This window comes from Gavia stellata, chromosome 11 (genome assembly GCF_030936135.1).
Source record: "Gavia stellata isolate bGavSte3 chromosome 11, bGavSte3.hap2, whole genome shotgun sequence".
NCBI lineage: Eukaryota > Metazoa > Chordata > Aves > Gaviiformes > Gaviidae > Gavia > Gavia stellata.
This window is the reverse complement of record NC_082604.1, coordinates 17,424,339-17,439,448: the sequence shown is the minus strand read 5'-3', so window position 1 is coordinate 17,439,448 and position 15,110 is coordinate 17,424,339. Positions and strand designations below refer to the sequence as shown.

The 15,110-nt window shown below is 46.8% G+C and overlaps 1 protein-coding gene across 1 annotated transcript in view; it reads right to left on the bottom strand.

Annotated features, from left to right (window-relative positions):
• Positions 1–15,110, bottom strand: part of P3H2 (prolyl 3-hydroxylase 2) — a 71,538-nt gene that overhangs the window by 16,184 nt on the left and 40,244 nt on the right. The window lies entirely within an intron of this gene.

Sequence of the window (15,110 nt, the reverse complement as noted above, 5' to 3'; positions counted from 1 at the left end):
CAGGTTTCCTTTGGCTTTTCCTCAAAACAAGGTGGAATTAGAAAGTGCAGCAAGCTGCTGAAACCAATTTTTGCATTAAAAAAAGGAGATAGATAGATGATGGTGATTGGGAGCCCAGCTTAAAGGCGAGAGAAGCGGGGAAGATGTGGAACACAGCAGGACACGCATCGGGCCGCCTGGCATACAGCGAATCCCCCAGAGAAGCACCCAGCACTTTCATCTGGGCTGTTTAGATCAGGACGAGTGCAAACACAGTCTGCAAAGCGAACAGGGGGGCTACCGTGAGCCAAACTGGTGGCAACTGGAGACATCACAGATGTTGGAAATCACTGGCTGAGCTTGTCAGGGATGCCTGGGTGATTCTGATAGGGAGACATTGAATGGGAGCAGACACCCAAATCTACCAAGGAATTTGTGGAATTGGCACTTTTATATAAGACCAGCTGTTCCGGACACGCTCTCATGTTGCTCGCTGGGGCATGGAGAGGTTTTCAAAGCAGGTGCCCAGATACTTAAAGACGTTTTTGAGGAAACGCCCAGCCATCACTACAGGGCCAGACCCACACCAGGTGGGTGCTCTCCTAAAGCCCCTCTGCTGCTCTGCTGCTCCAGCACAGCCAAAATTGCTTGTCCGGTTCCCAGAATGGCCAGGGCAGAGCTGACCGAAGAAGCACGTGTGAATACCTCTGAAAGATCTGCTCCCCAGATCTGCCTTTTGAACACCAAAGCACCGCTGTGCTGCGATGCCCACAGAAACGCAAAAAATTTGCCTTGTGTAAACTTCAGAAGTTTTTCAAGATTAGCTCTGTGCTGACAACATATGCAGGGAAGCCAGCTTTTACTGCAAAAACAACATCTATTCCAGTCCTTTGCTTGGAGTTTTCCTGAGGACACCACTCTCCAGCATAACCCCTTGGCTTCCCAGCAGGCAAGCAAAATGACTGTAAGAATTTTTTATCCAGGACAGCACAAAAAATCCCCAAACCCCTTCAGTGTAGAAATATTTTTTTAAAAATAAGAGACATTCCTATTCAGAAACATACATCCCATCCTGAAAAAGCTCGTCTCAACATAATCCCATCCTGGAAAAGCTCATCGCAGCTGGGCAGCATCTGATACAGGATAAAGGACCGACCAGAGCATCTCATGATGTGATTTTCAAGTTATGCTGAGTGCAGGCGGGACTGCTGCTGCAGCCGGTAATTAGGGAGCTCGAGATGGGGCAAGAGGTTTTTTGGAGACACATGAGCTGCTGACCTGACCCAGAGGACTGATATTAAGCCACTCGGGAACTGCCTAGGAGAATTGCATTCTTCCACACCACAGACAGCATCCTGCCTGTGCAAACTTAAAATGCATCTCAGCCAGGGAACTGGTCCCTCGAGATGCAAGCTGCAATAGTCTGTTGTGGAATGTTCTTTTTTCCTTTGGTTCTAGCTCCTTTTCAGAAAGCTGTCAAAAACTGTCACAGCTCCTAGAATGGGCTTAGTTCATCCTAGATAAAATCCACCCATGTGAGATAGGAACAGTCTGATTTCTAGACACAACAGAAAATCCCTTTCCCACCCTTGAAACAAGGCTCATACTGTGTCTAGTCCTGCTGGCTCTCCACAACAGAGATGACCTTTGGATTTTGCTAAGTGGACTCAAAGCAGAACATTTCAACTCAACACTTCAATTTATCATGCCCCATATTTGCCTTAGAAATGTTCAAGTAACACAAGGAAGCCAACAGCTGCTACGTTTTGGGGAGTTTTTAAGTGGATGCGTGTATATAAAAGCAAATTCCTAACTAGTAAGACACGTTCAGAGACTAGCACTGACATTAATTATGAAACACTCCAGGGAAACTTTTGCCAAAACACTCTGAATTCACAAGGAGAGGATATTTTGGTGTTTAAAGGCCTGGGCTGGGACTCAGGACACCTGGACTCAGTTTCTGGCCCTGTTGCAATCTCACTGTGCAGCCATTGGAAAAAACATTTTGTTTTCTTTGTGCCTGATTTTCCATTGTTTTAATGAATAACAATAAAAATAACAGCATTTCTCCCACAGGGTAATAATTTTGTTTATTTAGATGGCAAGCAACTCGGGGACCATAAGCATATGCAAGCATGTAACACAAGGGGATTTTGATCTTTGTACAACCATCACTGAATGAAAATCAGCAAGGAAAAAGTGACAACTGTAGAACCACAACCTTAGTATGTGCTCTAAAGTCTACTTGTTCACCCCACTGGAATGAGATCGCTGGACTATGGCTGCAGCTTTGCACCAAACCCTGTGTATTTCAGTCAGAGAGGACACATGAAATCAGAACACCAGCACTGAGGGAGCCCCGGGAACACCCTGTCCATTTTGATCTTACCATGCCAACGGCTAGAGCCAAGAAGGGGAAAGCACAACATTTAAGTGCTTCTGGGGTTTGATGCTGAAAAATATTTTTTTTCCTCATTCAAATGTTAGGAGTGTTTAATTTCACAGAAAAGCAGGAAGATTATTTTAAGCTGCAAAACCTCAGATTAAAGAACTTCAGCAAATTGCAAATGCTTGGTTTTGTTCCCATCTGGGACAGTGCTGGCCTGGACTTCAATGGGATTGCGACTTCCAACCTGCAGTAGTGGCTTGGATTAGGAAGGCTGTTTTAAACGGAGCATTAGACAGGACCAAACACAGGCTGGAGAAAGGACCTTGAGTGAACATCTTGAGCACCACTATACAATCGATGCCAATTCTCATTGATAACAGTTCAGAAAAGCCTTTATGGAGCTTTCATGGGCTGCATGATGAAACACGTAATATAATGTTAACAGTCCCTTAATAGTTCGTTGTCATTCTTGTACCTGTCAAACTATGTATCAGCCAGTAAACTCCATGTCGAGCAAACTAATTTGTACCTGTAAGGTCACTGTCACCAACCTGCCATGGTTAGGAAATAAGCTGTCTCACTGGAATATGTCTAACTTGCTGTTTGATTTTATCATCACTTTGGCTGCTGCGTGCCTCAAAGAGAAAAATAGAGGCTTCACCTCATTGCCAATGCCCCCCTGAAAACAGCTTGAACGGGCTCAGCTCCACATGCAGGCATGTGCTCTGAATTCACACTTGCCCTCACTATTTGAAGATGAATGAATTCTGACCAAAGCCTCTCTCATGCCAAAATGCTCAGCAAGCTTAAACCCCTAGCCCCTTCCCTAGGGGATACGGCACACAACAGCACTGTGGTTTTAGCTACATCAACCCTAACCTTGCAGTCCTTGAAGTTTGCTCTCTGGTGCTTGGCAGTGGGGATAACGAAGTAGAACAGGCGTCATGCCAGGTCTGAGAGATGGGCATTGCACAGCTTTACAGTCTGCTCTTGCAGCTGGGGGCACAGTGAGCCGGACCACCACCGGTTTGGTTACATTGAACACTGACATAGTGCCGTTTATGGGGGGAAGCAGCTGTAGCCAGAACATCTACAGGTGCTCAGGTGCTCCCAGCTCACCCTGCAGTTTTCACAGCAAAACCAAGGTTAAAAGAGGTGCAAAAGTCAGATGATTTTAGAGAGAATGTAGCCAAAGCAATATCGATTCTGACTGCCTGAGACAAGAGGTCACACGGCATGATATAACCAAGACCTCAGACTATTATTGATGATGAGTTCCCATTTCATTGAACATATTATCAGATATTGGCAACTGTCATGCATTCTGTGTGACTGTCATAATCCAACCTGTTTCTATATTAAGGTAACTTCAGCACATAAGACATAGTTTGAATTAAAACTTCTTTGGGAGGGGAAGAGAAGTAAGGCTTATACACTGGAAAATGTATCAGATCCCTCAAAACCCCAGCGTTTCTTGCCATACCAAGACTGAACCTACCTGCATATAACCTCCGTTAATTGCTGAGTGCATGAGCCTGGCATGGAGCTTGTGTGAATATTTTCAAACTATTCAGCTGACCTAGAAACCAGTCTCAAACCTTCAGACAACTCCTGGTTTGCTGAACAGATATTGTTTTTTTAAACTTTTCCATAGCTCCGCTGCTGCTGTATTGTATCAAAGGCTTAGTGCACTGGGCTCTGCAGAGGAGGAAGGCTCTGGAGTTGGTAAGCACAGATAACAAGGGAAATAAAAGGTTCAGTGTCATGAAGGATTAATCTCGTTGTGTCTATGCACAGCTTACTGCCTGGGCGAGTAGAAGCAAGCAGCAGTGAGAGGGCTATAAATAGCATGTGACCTCGTCTCAAGTATTTTATTATTGCAAATAGAGAAGGAAGAAATTCTCCAGAGAAGTTAATCAGGAAATTTTCCCTCTGCTGATGGGATTGCACATTCACAGAAAGATGCTTCAGCTGTCTGCAACCCACAACGACACCCACTGACCCCTCAGAAACACTAAATTCAGAGAGGAAGGCAAACATATGGCAGAAAAGGGCCTTAGCCAAGTGTAGGGAATAGGTACCAAGTGATGAAGATGTGAAGCAGCCTTTTGAGTTCATAAACACACCATCCCCTTCTCTCCAAAGAGTTTACCAGTTCCCTGTCTTCCAACTCAAGATAAATAGGGTTGGTTCCCCCTCCTTGCTACTACTGTGACGGGGAGCAGTAGTGATGCCTTCCTGGAGGCTCCACATGCACCTTTTCAGAGGTATTCTCCATTTTCAAAATGCAGACAACCTCCAATGTGCTTTGGACAGTTCCTCTTAGAGCACCCCAGCGCACCTCGCTGTGTGCCGCTGCTCACAAGTCGCTCTGGCAGACCCAAATCCAAAACAGAAGAAATTTGGAGAATTGACACAGAGGAAACTTGAGAAGGATTTGGGGTTTTTTGTTATTCCAACAAGCAATTTTTCAGTACACAAACAGATGCAGATTGGTAGGTACATGGTCAAAAAAGCTGACTAGACATTGAATTAGTCTCCAGAAAGTGGCAGATACTTGGAAATTTAAAACTAAACTGAACAAACCACTTCAATATTCTTCATGGAACAAATTCTTTCAATTAACCAAGAGAGAAATCAGATTTCCTAATGAATCTCTTACTTGGGCTATGCTGGTGGTATTTTATGTAAGTGTACACATGTATGTGCCAAGCGGACTGACTGCCCCCCCGCCTGAGAAGGCCGTTCTGCATTGAGAAAGCAAATTAGACTGAGACACTTCCTTCCTTCCCTCTCTGACATGCTCCTCTTAACCTGTTCCCAGGCAGGTAAGGATGAAGATTTTCACACATTTCTGGCTGTGCGTTATATGCTTCAGTGCACACGTGGTGTAGCAAATACTGCACAAGGAGCAGGTCATTACTCACAGCAAGTGACTTGCAAAACCACTTCCCAGCAGGAAGGACACTTCCCACATAAATCTCAAACACACTGAGGCATCGCAGGATTCATCCACGGAGCAAACAGTGGGAAATGTGTTTGGTTTTTACTGAACCTTCAATCTGACTGATTGTGAAAAACACTCCGAGCCAGATTTTGTCCTGTGTAAACACTCAGTTCTGCCTAACATAGTCTGATGACAGCTAAGTTGTGTGTGAAACAGCATTTTCAACAAGGAAAAATTCCTAGAATATGCAGTGTGGCCTCTCCTGGCAAAAACCAAAACTCCTAGAACTGGGTTTTTAAAGCTTGGGCAAGAGACCTCTTGTAGATGGGCTTGTTCCCTCCATGCCAGTACACGACAGCTGAGATCACAGACAGGAGCTGGCAGTACACAGATTTCAGCACATTACTCTGTACAAAAAAAAGTGCCTTCTATCAGCAGATACCTGGCCAATTGTCCCCCTCCCTCCAGCTGCAAACATGCAACCACGCTGCCAACACACGATGGCCACGCCGCAGTCAGTGGTGCAAAACATCCTGCACCCTGGACCACAGGAGGGCTCTGAGCAGCTCCTCCAAAAGCCGTGTCTGGCTAGAAATTGGCTCCTTCTCCATTTTTAAGGATGCTAGCATAATTTGAAGGCTAACTAAGAGCTTCCGTTACAATTTTCCTTGGAAGAGGTGGGATGTATTCAGCCCTCAGAAATTTGTGGGCATGGTTACCCACGAGGCTCCTACATGCCAGAGTTTTCCTCAGTCAGGTACTTAGAGATGAGCCAGTGGCCCTTGGAGATGAGTAGCATGGGAGAAGCAATACACTGACAGACTAATGGCAACAAGTGGTGCTAAATACTAAAAGGCAGCGGGTATAAAGCCAGCCAGGCTTTCCAGGGTGGAGGTTTTCTCATGCATGTCTTTCCTCCTGTTGTTATAGCATCCCTCTGGAAGCCCCAGTCATTGCACACCTGGGAAAGTATCAGTGAAAGATTAGCCCGTGCGTTTTAAGCTAATGAAATCGAGCAGCTGGAAACAAGCAGTACGTGACTAACCCTTCCTCACAGACCACCAGCGAAAGTCCCATGGGCCACACCCTGTTAGACAAATAATGAACTTTCATCTGATATATTGGCTGATAATAGACAGAGAAGCAGGTGGTCCCCTGCAGAGAGTCTCGGAAATACCTGGGAGGAGAGAGGTGAATCTTGCTAACCCTGCCAGCAAAGAGCAAGGGAGCCCTTTGCCCGTGAAGGGAGGAAGGTCAAGGCTGGAATGCTTCAATCTGATTCAGGCTAAAACTGATTGCATGCTTTTTGAGGAAAAACAGAACAAAACAAACTTGACAGGCAGTTGAAAGGGCTGGGGAGTAGTGCATCATGTAAGCGTGAGTCACAGGAGGAAGCAGACAGGGCACTCTCTCCAGCAGCAGAGATGCCACGGGAACATAACAATATTCTGCGTTTCCACAAAGTCTTCCAACCTCAGGAACCCGAAGGCATTTGATTTGGGCCAGAAACAAAGCAAACTCATCTGTGATGAAAGAACTGAAGTGATGACACAGATGGAATGGGGGATGCTTGGGAGAGGATCACTGGACAGTGCTTTTGCAGACAGTCTTACGGTGTCTAAGATCCCAACCCAAGTATAATCCACCAACACAGAATCATGGGCACAGAAACAAACTTAACAGTGTTTGTTTTAAGGAGGATGAAGGCCAAAGCATGCTGCAGCACGTCTCTATCAAAAGACTTCCCATCAGCAAAGGATTTCATTAAAACCACAGTGACATACAACCTTCTCTCCCAATGAGGGGATGAGAGTTATACTCGTGACTGAATTAACAAATACTACACAAGCGATGGGGAATAACCTGGGGGCTGTGCATGGCAGGCTGATGCCATCCATGTGCCTACAAGAATAAGGCAAAGCAGCTTATTCCGGCAAACTTCTGGACATCAGTACTTCTGCCTGGAAAGGATCGATGGCATTTCTCTGGTATGTTCGCAAGAATGCAGCAATGCAAGTCGGAGGCTGGACCCAAAATTACCATAACTGTCACATATTCTCTGTTTTCCAGATTCTGCGTTTTTCCTGCTTTTACGCATCTTCCCTCTCTGAGACCCATAAAGCAACAGCTTTGCAGTTTAGATGTGAATTTTCTCTAGCATCCTGCCTCCCAGGACATTGCAACTAGTCCAGCTGCACTGGTTGATAACATCAGACACTGCGGCAGACTCCTAACTGAGCTGTCGCCATGTTCATAACTCTATAGAAATAATTACTAAAACACTTAAGAAAAACACAACAGAAGAATCCGAGACAAACAGAACAATTCTTACAGCAGAAATTTTCCTCCCTTTCCAGGGTTTAGCAATGGCTCAGCACCTTTTAAAAGAGTCAGACATGATGAGCTGTTGAATGCCCTTCAGGAGCCAAAGTTTCCTGTGAAAATGCATATGCTTGTCTGCTGTTACTCAACATCAACCAAACAGCTATCTGTGCCCCTAGAAAATGCCCTTCTGAGAGGACGCATGGATTGCATATGACCATCCTAGAGCCAGGAAGCCACACTGATCCGGTGATAAAATTATACTCCTTTTTTGCAGCCCTTTTCTGAGGTAGGGTTTTGTCAAATAGCTTATCTAAACACTGTCCCAAGCCTGAAGACTGCCTCTCCCTACCTTTTCCCTGAGCAACAGAAAGGTCATCTACAGAGGGTACTGACTGACCCTAACAGTGATTATGGACAGTTTATTTTATTAACACCAGAGCAGTTTGTTTGAAAAGCAGAGTGCATAGCCCTGAGGGTGGGCTGCAAACAGGACTCTGCTGAGAAAGAGGTTGTTATCTCCCTCTGCCCTGAGCCACTATGGGACAGCAAAGGGAGAAGCAAACAAAGCTTAAATCCCAAGGAGAAAACAGACTCATAGCATATCTATGCATTGTCCCCTCACAGAAAATCCTTGACAGTCTTCAAGGAAATGGTTTTAATTACCATGTTTTTTCCAGACACAATGTTTCTGGAATACCTTTTCCCAGGCTCGAGTCATAAACCAGTGGATCATGACTCGCAACTGCTGAATGCTTGGAAATCATCGTGATGGTGATGGACATTAGGGCACTGCAGACTTGACTAAATAAATCATCAGATCACCATTCCAATTCAACAAGCATTTTGCAAAGACTAAAGAAGACCTACAAATCAGGGGTGGGCTCTGTTCACCATGAGGGGAACTGCCCAATGCCAAGGGGAAGCAAACTGAGCTTATGCCTTAGGTGACTTTGGAGAAAACTGCCGTCTTTGAAAAGAAACTTCTATGCTGATCTGACAGATTCACCACTACTGGGCCAGCATCGAGGCAGTGCATTTACTTTCTGCAAGAAAGCAATGCTTGTAGAGAAAGAGAGGGAAGTGAAAAATATATCCATAGTTCTGCAATATAATCTCAGTTGGTCTGAAAAGCAAAGGAAAGGTCTTGCAAGGGGCACTACCTGTATGGGCTGCCAAACTGGTTGAGGCCAAAGGTTCGTGTATCCCAGGAACCTTACCTCAGCAGTGGCCAGGGGTGGACACTTGTGGGCAGAGTGTAAGGACATGGCAGGTATACAGTGACGCTCCCACACAGGGTATCGTCAGCGAAAGCAGCAGCTTACAGGCTTCCTGAATCAGGATTTGCCTCTGGACCACTGTGCTGAAAAGCCACTGATGGACCTATCCTCCGGGGAGCTGTGTAATCCTTTCTGGAACACATTTATACAAGCTGCAATAAATAAGGGATTTGGGAGATTTTTAAGACACCAGTATATTATTTTCACCAGATTAGCTGTGTGGCTGAACAAGACCTACCGCTAGGCTATGTCAGAGTTTTCAGAAGACCTGAGGGTTGCTGCAAAATACACCTGCACACACATTTACACGCCTGCAAGGCAAGAGCCATTGCGGCAGCACTGCAAACCTCCTCAGGTTCCTCCACCGTTTGTTACACTACAACTCAAACCCATCTGAGTAAAACAGGGATGGGTTTTCCCACAGAAATGCATCTTCTGAAATGAAGGCAGATGAAACAGGGCAGGGGAAGGGGCCCACAACCCACCCTCTCATCCAGGACACTAAGAGCACATCAGGGCTCGAGGGTGTTCTCTTGGTGGGCAGGATGAGTATGCTGACAGGAGATGGATTGCGTTGATTTCACAGCGTAGCAACTGCCAGACATGTTCTCAGCAAAATCTGACCCTGCAAATTCTGGAGGAGAGGTCCTCTTTCTTAAGAGCTTCTGACTGCTGCAGCTGAGGTTGACACACGGAATGAAAGCACGCTGAAGAATCCACCTTCATGCGCTTCCACCTTCAGTTTATCCAGCACTACTGAAGAAACATGTATTTCATTTGGAAAGGGTGTAATTCTACCCTTGCAAATGTGACTTGTACCCTACGCCAGCTCCCCAAGCTTTGATGAGCACTGTTACTAATTTGAGAGAGGAATTACTGGCCTTGAGAGAAGAGTAACACCAGTCTCCAGAATGACGCCCCCGACACTCAGCCCAGGGGCACGTTACAAACAGCATCCGCTGCTGCTCAGGCTCTTGGTGCAGCTCCAGCGTCTCCTGTGGAGTTACAGCAGGGCGAATTTGGCTCACGCTTCAGCGAGCGAGGCCACATACCACTTGGACAATTGCCTCCATACATGACACACACCACAAGTCTCAGCTGGATTTGCTGCTTCTGAAATGAAAACACTTTGCTCGCTTTCCCCAGCCATAGCTTGGTAATCATTACTAAACACTTATCAACTAGACGGCCTTCATTTCCTGAGAGCCTGGACCTAATTACACCAGGAAACACTCAGTTTTTTTCTTCAGACACTGAGAAATGTTGGTTTCTGAGCCCTTCTCCTACAAAGTCAAACTTTGCTCTGATTAGCAGAGGGTAGGGGAGGGGAAAAAATGCAGCCAAATCTCGAACGGCAAACTGCAGCGATTATTCACAGAGATGCCCTGGCTTCACTCTACATCATTAATAATAACAATGAAATGTCACAGCTATTTCATCTCCCCTCCCTCCCTCCCTAATCTTAGCAGAGCCCTGTGAGGCCCCTGCAAAGAGGTATCATTTTCCCCAGCTTGCAGGTAAGGAGTCTGATGTCTCGCGGCAAATCAGAACCAGATCCCGGGGTCGCCAGCGCCTAACGCCATTCCTCGAAGGAGTGAAACAAGACCACTCAGCCCCATTTCTTTATCAGGACATTCGATCCAGTGGTGGGATGAAGGAGCCTTTGCCAAATGCAGTCTGCACAGAGCAGCACTTTCAAATCCCTCCTTTGTGCCACGGGGCCAGCTGGGATGTTGAGTTACAATCGCCTGCTTGTAATAGAGCTCAGAATATCGCCATCAAATCAAACCATTGGTTAATTAGTGTATAAAAAACCCCCTACAAATGCACAGTAATGGAGTTATAATGTCCGTAGCACCAAATCACAAGATCTGCTGCTGCAGCAGCATCAGTTTTACCCTGTGAGCTGCCCAGGAGCTGCTGCCCATCCCGGACAGCGGCCAAGCAGCAGTTGCGGGTGCTGTATCCGATGGGAGCAACATACAGCAAACCTGCTTGGGGAAGAAAGGCAAGGAAGACTTGTGCTAAGGGGTTGTGCCTCCTCTGACCGAGGTTTCCAGGCAGTCTCACTCATCCCATTACCCTGGCTTGGGAAAGAGCCTGCAGAAAGGCAGAGCAGAGCTGTGCGCACTCCCAGTGCTGCAGTTCTCCCTTCATGAAAATCAGTGGAACAGCATGGGGGGGGATGTGTCAGCTCCCAGTTTGGCCAGTGCATGTGCGGCCAAAGGGGTGACCTTGAGAGCAACCAAGACATGTGCCCTCTGCAAAGGGCTGATCAGCAGCACATGCCACATTTCTGACTCTGGGTTGCTCTCCTACAGGTACGTACCTTCACCCTTCTTCTTCCTCACAGCCAAAAGCTGGAAATAAGACACAGACTTATTACCCTGGGCAAGAGCAGTCCACGGACTGGACTCCTGGGGACTGGTATAATCCAGAAGGGAGGCCAGAGCATCAGAGCCAGCACTTCCCATTGATTGCTCCAGCGCTGGTGACCAAGCACCAAACTCGAAGCACCCAACAGCCTGAATGAAACAGAGCTGAGGTTTTTTGTACCACCATCCTCCCTGGCCTCTCACAAACATGTTGCCAGTGATGCAGTTTATTTATAACCCACAGTACATAATGCACATGGCTTGGAGATTGCAAGCCCGTGCCTCTATTTCCTTGGCATGCCTGCCTGGACTTTGCCTGCAGATCCAGCACACCAGGGAGGCGCTGCAGGCTCAGGGTGCTTTGGCAAAGCACCTCTTACCCTTACACATATTAAGTCCTGACCCTGCAGCTCCATCATGCTTGTAGTGACTTCTGTGGCCTTTCAGCAATGCAGGTCTTCCCATTTCAGGCTGGCAGACAGCACTTTTGGGAGCTCAGTGCTTTGGGGTGAGGGAAGAGCTCAGTCCTTGGGCAGGGAGGCTGCTGAGCCCCAACACCATGTCCCACACGGACTGCTGCTCAGGCACAGGGATATCTGCAATGGCTGCTTGCAGAACATGACTTCAAAGAGGAGACTGGTGTTCACCGCTGGAACAAACACAGAGACAAAATACTGATATCTACCTCCGAGCAGATAAATGCTTGGTCTGCACAGATTCCTGTACTGGGGGCAGATAATGGATAGAGCCAGGCTGGATGCCTGCCACAACCTGGACAAACTTGAACACATACAATGTTCAGCTCCAAATTCTGACACCCTCGTGGCCCTACTCGCTGGAAACCCTGTTAGAGACACACTCCTCCACGTCAGGGGCTTAAAAGCATCCGCGATGGTGGATAATCTTCACTGGTCTCCTGTCCAAGTGCTAACTCCTCAGTTTCTCAGCTCTCACTGGCACCAGGAAGCAACATCCTGAAGGATGTGTGTCACTTGTAGGCACAACACAGGTGTTTATTCCATTACTGCTTGCTTTGCTCTGCCTGCCTGAGACGGGGAAAGCAGCTGCTTGGTGTGGCTCCAGGGAAGGATGGCAGCCCTCCGCAGAGGGAGCCCCGCCAGCAACTGCTGGATGAACTGCAGCCCGGAGCCTGCGGGGAGCCGGACACGAATACCGTGCAGCAGTGTACACGGGCGGTGGTGTTTCTTGCAGGGATGCTGGCAGGGATCCCCCCCCGAGCACAGGCTGTTATTACTCACAGCACCGACACGTTCTGCATGCCGGCTACAGCCCCACCGCTGATGTCACCCTGGTGGGCTGAGAGACGCTACCTGCTGTCTGGGGCAAAACTGTTTTCTAGTATGCAAAAAATGAGGAGCTGTCTGCCCTCGCTGGGGACGCAGCTGAAGTCGTGCTCCTGCCAGAAGCCAGTGTCTTCTGAGCACTTCCAAAGGGAGTCTGGGTTTCTGCTTTTAATTCTTGGCTCTGGTTCTGACGTACTGGGAATTCTTCTACCAGTCACTAAGCATCTCCATGACTCAGTTTCCCTGTTAAACAGGAGCACGAACCTTCTGGCTCTGGCTGCTGGGAGGCTGAATGACAGCATTTAAATACCTCGGATGACGTTTCAGGGCTTAAGACATTGCAAGACTTTTCTGTTGATCTTAAAATTATGCACCAGTCTCCTGTAAGAGCTCACTCAGTCCTTACAAGTGGCTCTTTGTCACTGTTCCCATCCACACCCTGGTTCCTCTTTGAAAGGCAAATACCATAAAAGGCTGTTTATAGTGACTGAGATCTAGAAAGGAGAAGTCAAATAGGGTCAGGCTCACTAGGGCTTTACTGTCCTGAGCTGCAGCCAGGGAGGGGTGGCTTCCTGCTCCCCCCCGCGATCCGTGGGGAACAGCAGCTTGTCTGTCCAAGGAGCCTCTGACATGGGTGGGTGTCTTCTGCCCCTTTGCAAAGAACTGTTTCATCTCCACTGGAAATAGCTAAGATGGAAAAGGCGGATGATGCCAAGATTAAGTAAGAGAATTAGGAAAATACCAAGAGTCCCTAATCAATCACGCTTGGACAGTGAGGGTTTTATGTGCACAAAGACTTTGCTCAAATTCTTTTTTGCATTTATCCCCAAGAAAGAAAAAAAATATCTGGTGGCTTCAGAAATTGCCAGATGTTGATTCATCCTTGCTTTCCACAAATGTTTCCATTTTGTTGAAAACCCAATTTGCAAAATCGGGAACCCTCAAAAAAGAATTTTTTTTTTTTTTTTTTTTTGAAAATAAAACCTGCAAGCAGCTCCAATGACAGCACATGATGTGGATGAAGGCAGAGGAACTCTGCCATCTAGCAGACTTCATGCTGCTAACTTTTCCCTGGCCTGGAGCAGCAGAACCAAATCCATCCTCTCTCACTGTCTGGTACCAAGTCTGGGTTTTCCCTGGCACAGAGAAGAGAATGCTTAAAGAAACAGATACGTCAATGCAGGGATTTTTAAAAGAAAATATGGCTAACTATATTAATAAACCTTATTGGTAAGGATCCTAATCATCATCTAGTTCACAAAGGTCCTTTAACTTGGTTAAAGACAATCCAGGGCCACAACTGAGAGGGCCAGAGACTGAAATAGAAGCCACAGAAGGCAGCGAGGTAGCCAGGATGTAATGACATCCTGTGGGACTCACCTCAAACATCTGAGTGGAAACCACGAGCCCTGAGAAATCCCATCACAACCAGTAAGAAGGATCTGCATTTTGCATCTCAGTCCAAAGACAGCATCTCCAGTACAGCAGCCCCTCAGAAACAGCTCAGGGGTTATTCCAGTATTAACTTTAAAAAGACATCACTTAGGAAATCATCTATAACTTCATGTCTCATCTCTCATAAGATCCAAAGCACACTTGCTCAGCCTGAGTAATCCACAAAACCTACAGCCTAACTGGTACGTATGGCTTCCCAAAAACCCTAAACCTATGTTATGGTTGCAGCAGGCAATGGTACACCACAGACCATGCAGCAAGCAGTGGGTTTCTCAGGTCCCGCACGCCGCTACGCACCGCTAACAACATCTCAGAACATCCCACGCTGCAGAGTGCGGCAACTGCACCACCTTCCAACATTTCTGTTCTAAACATAAATTTACAGCCAGCTATTGATGGATTAAATATGAGGGGGAGCCCAAGTCACAAGCCTATTGTCTCATTTACTCACTTAGCCTCCTGGCATGTGCACCTAACCATAATATCGCATTTCACTTTGTTTTTGTTTTTAAAAAGAATCACTTTGGACTTACTTTCCACAAAGTCCTTCTGTTTGATTTAGTGCACAACAGCTGTTCATTTCAAGAAGCTGTTGGAAAAACATTCATCTGCTCCTAGCCCAGTCTACTGTTAAAAAAGCAGAGCATACTTCTAAAATTAAAAAAAAAAAAAAAAAGCTTTAAAAAGCACAAATATGAAGAACTTTTGACAAATGTGTTTTGGTTGTTGCCAAGGCTAATTCAAAACATAAATCACTGCAGGTGTAACGTCACTGGAAACATGAGGTTTTCCATCCAAAATAAATCTGGGCCACAGAATAAAATCCGCACAACCTAACTGGTGACTTGGTTGGCAAACGGAGTCATGGGCAGACTTGCATAGCTAGCACCAGTATTGCATTCAGCCTTCCAGGTTATTATTTACAGATGCTTCCTGTGATGACAGCATCCTTCCCCTCTCGCTCCTTGGGAGTGCTTCCCCAGCGCAGGACGCTCCTGAGCCTCTCCCCACGCAGGGAAGCACGGCTCACCGAGCTGAAGCCACTCTGCAAGCCCACAC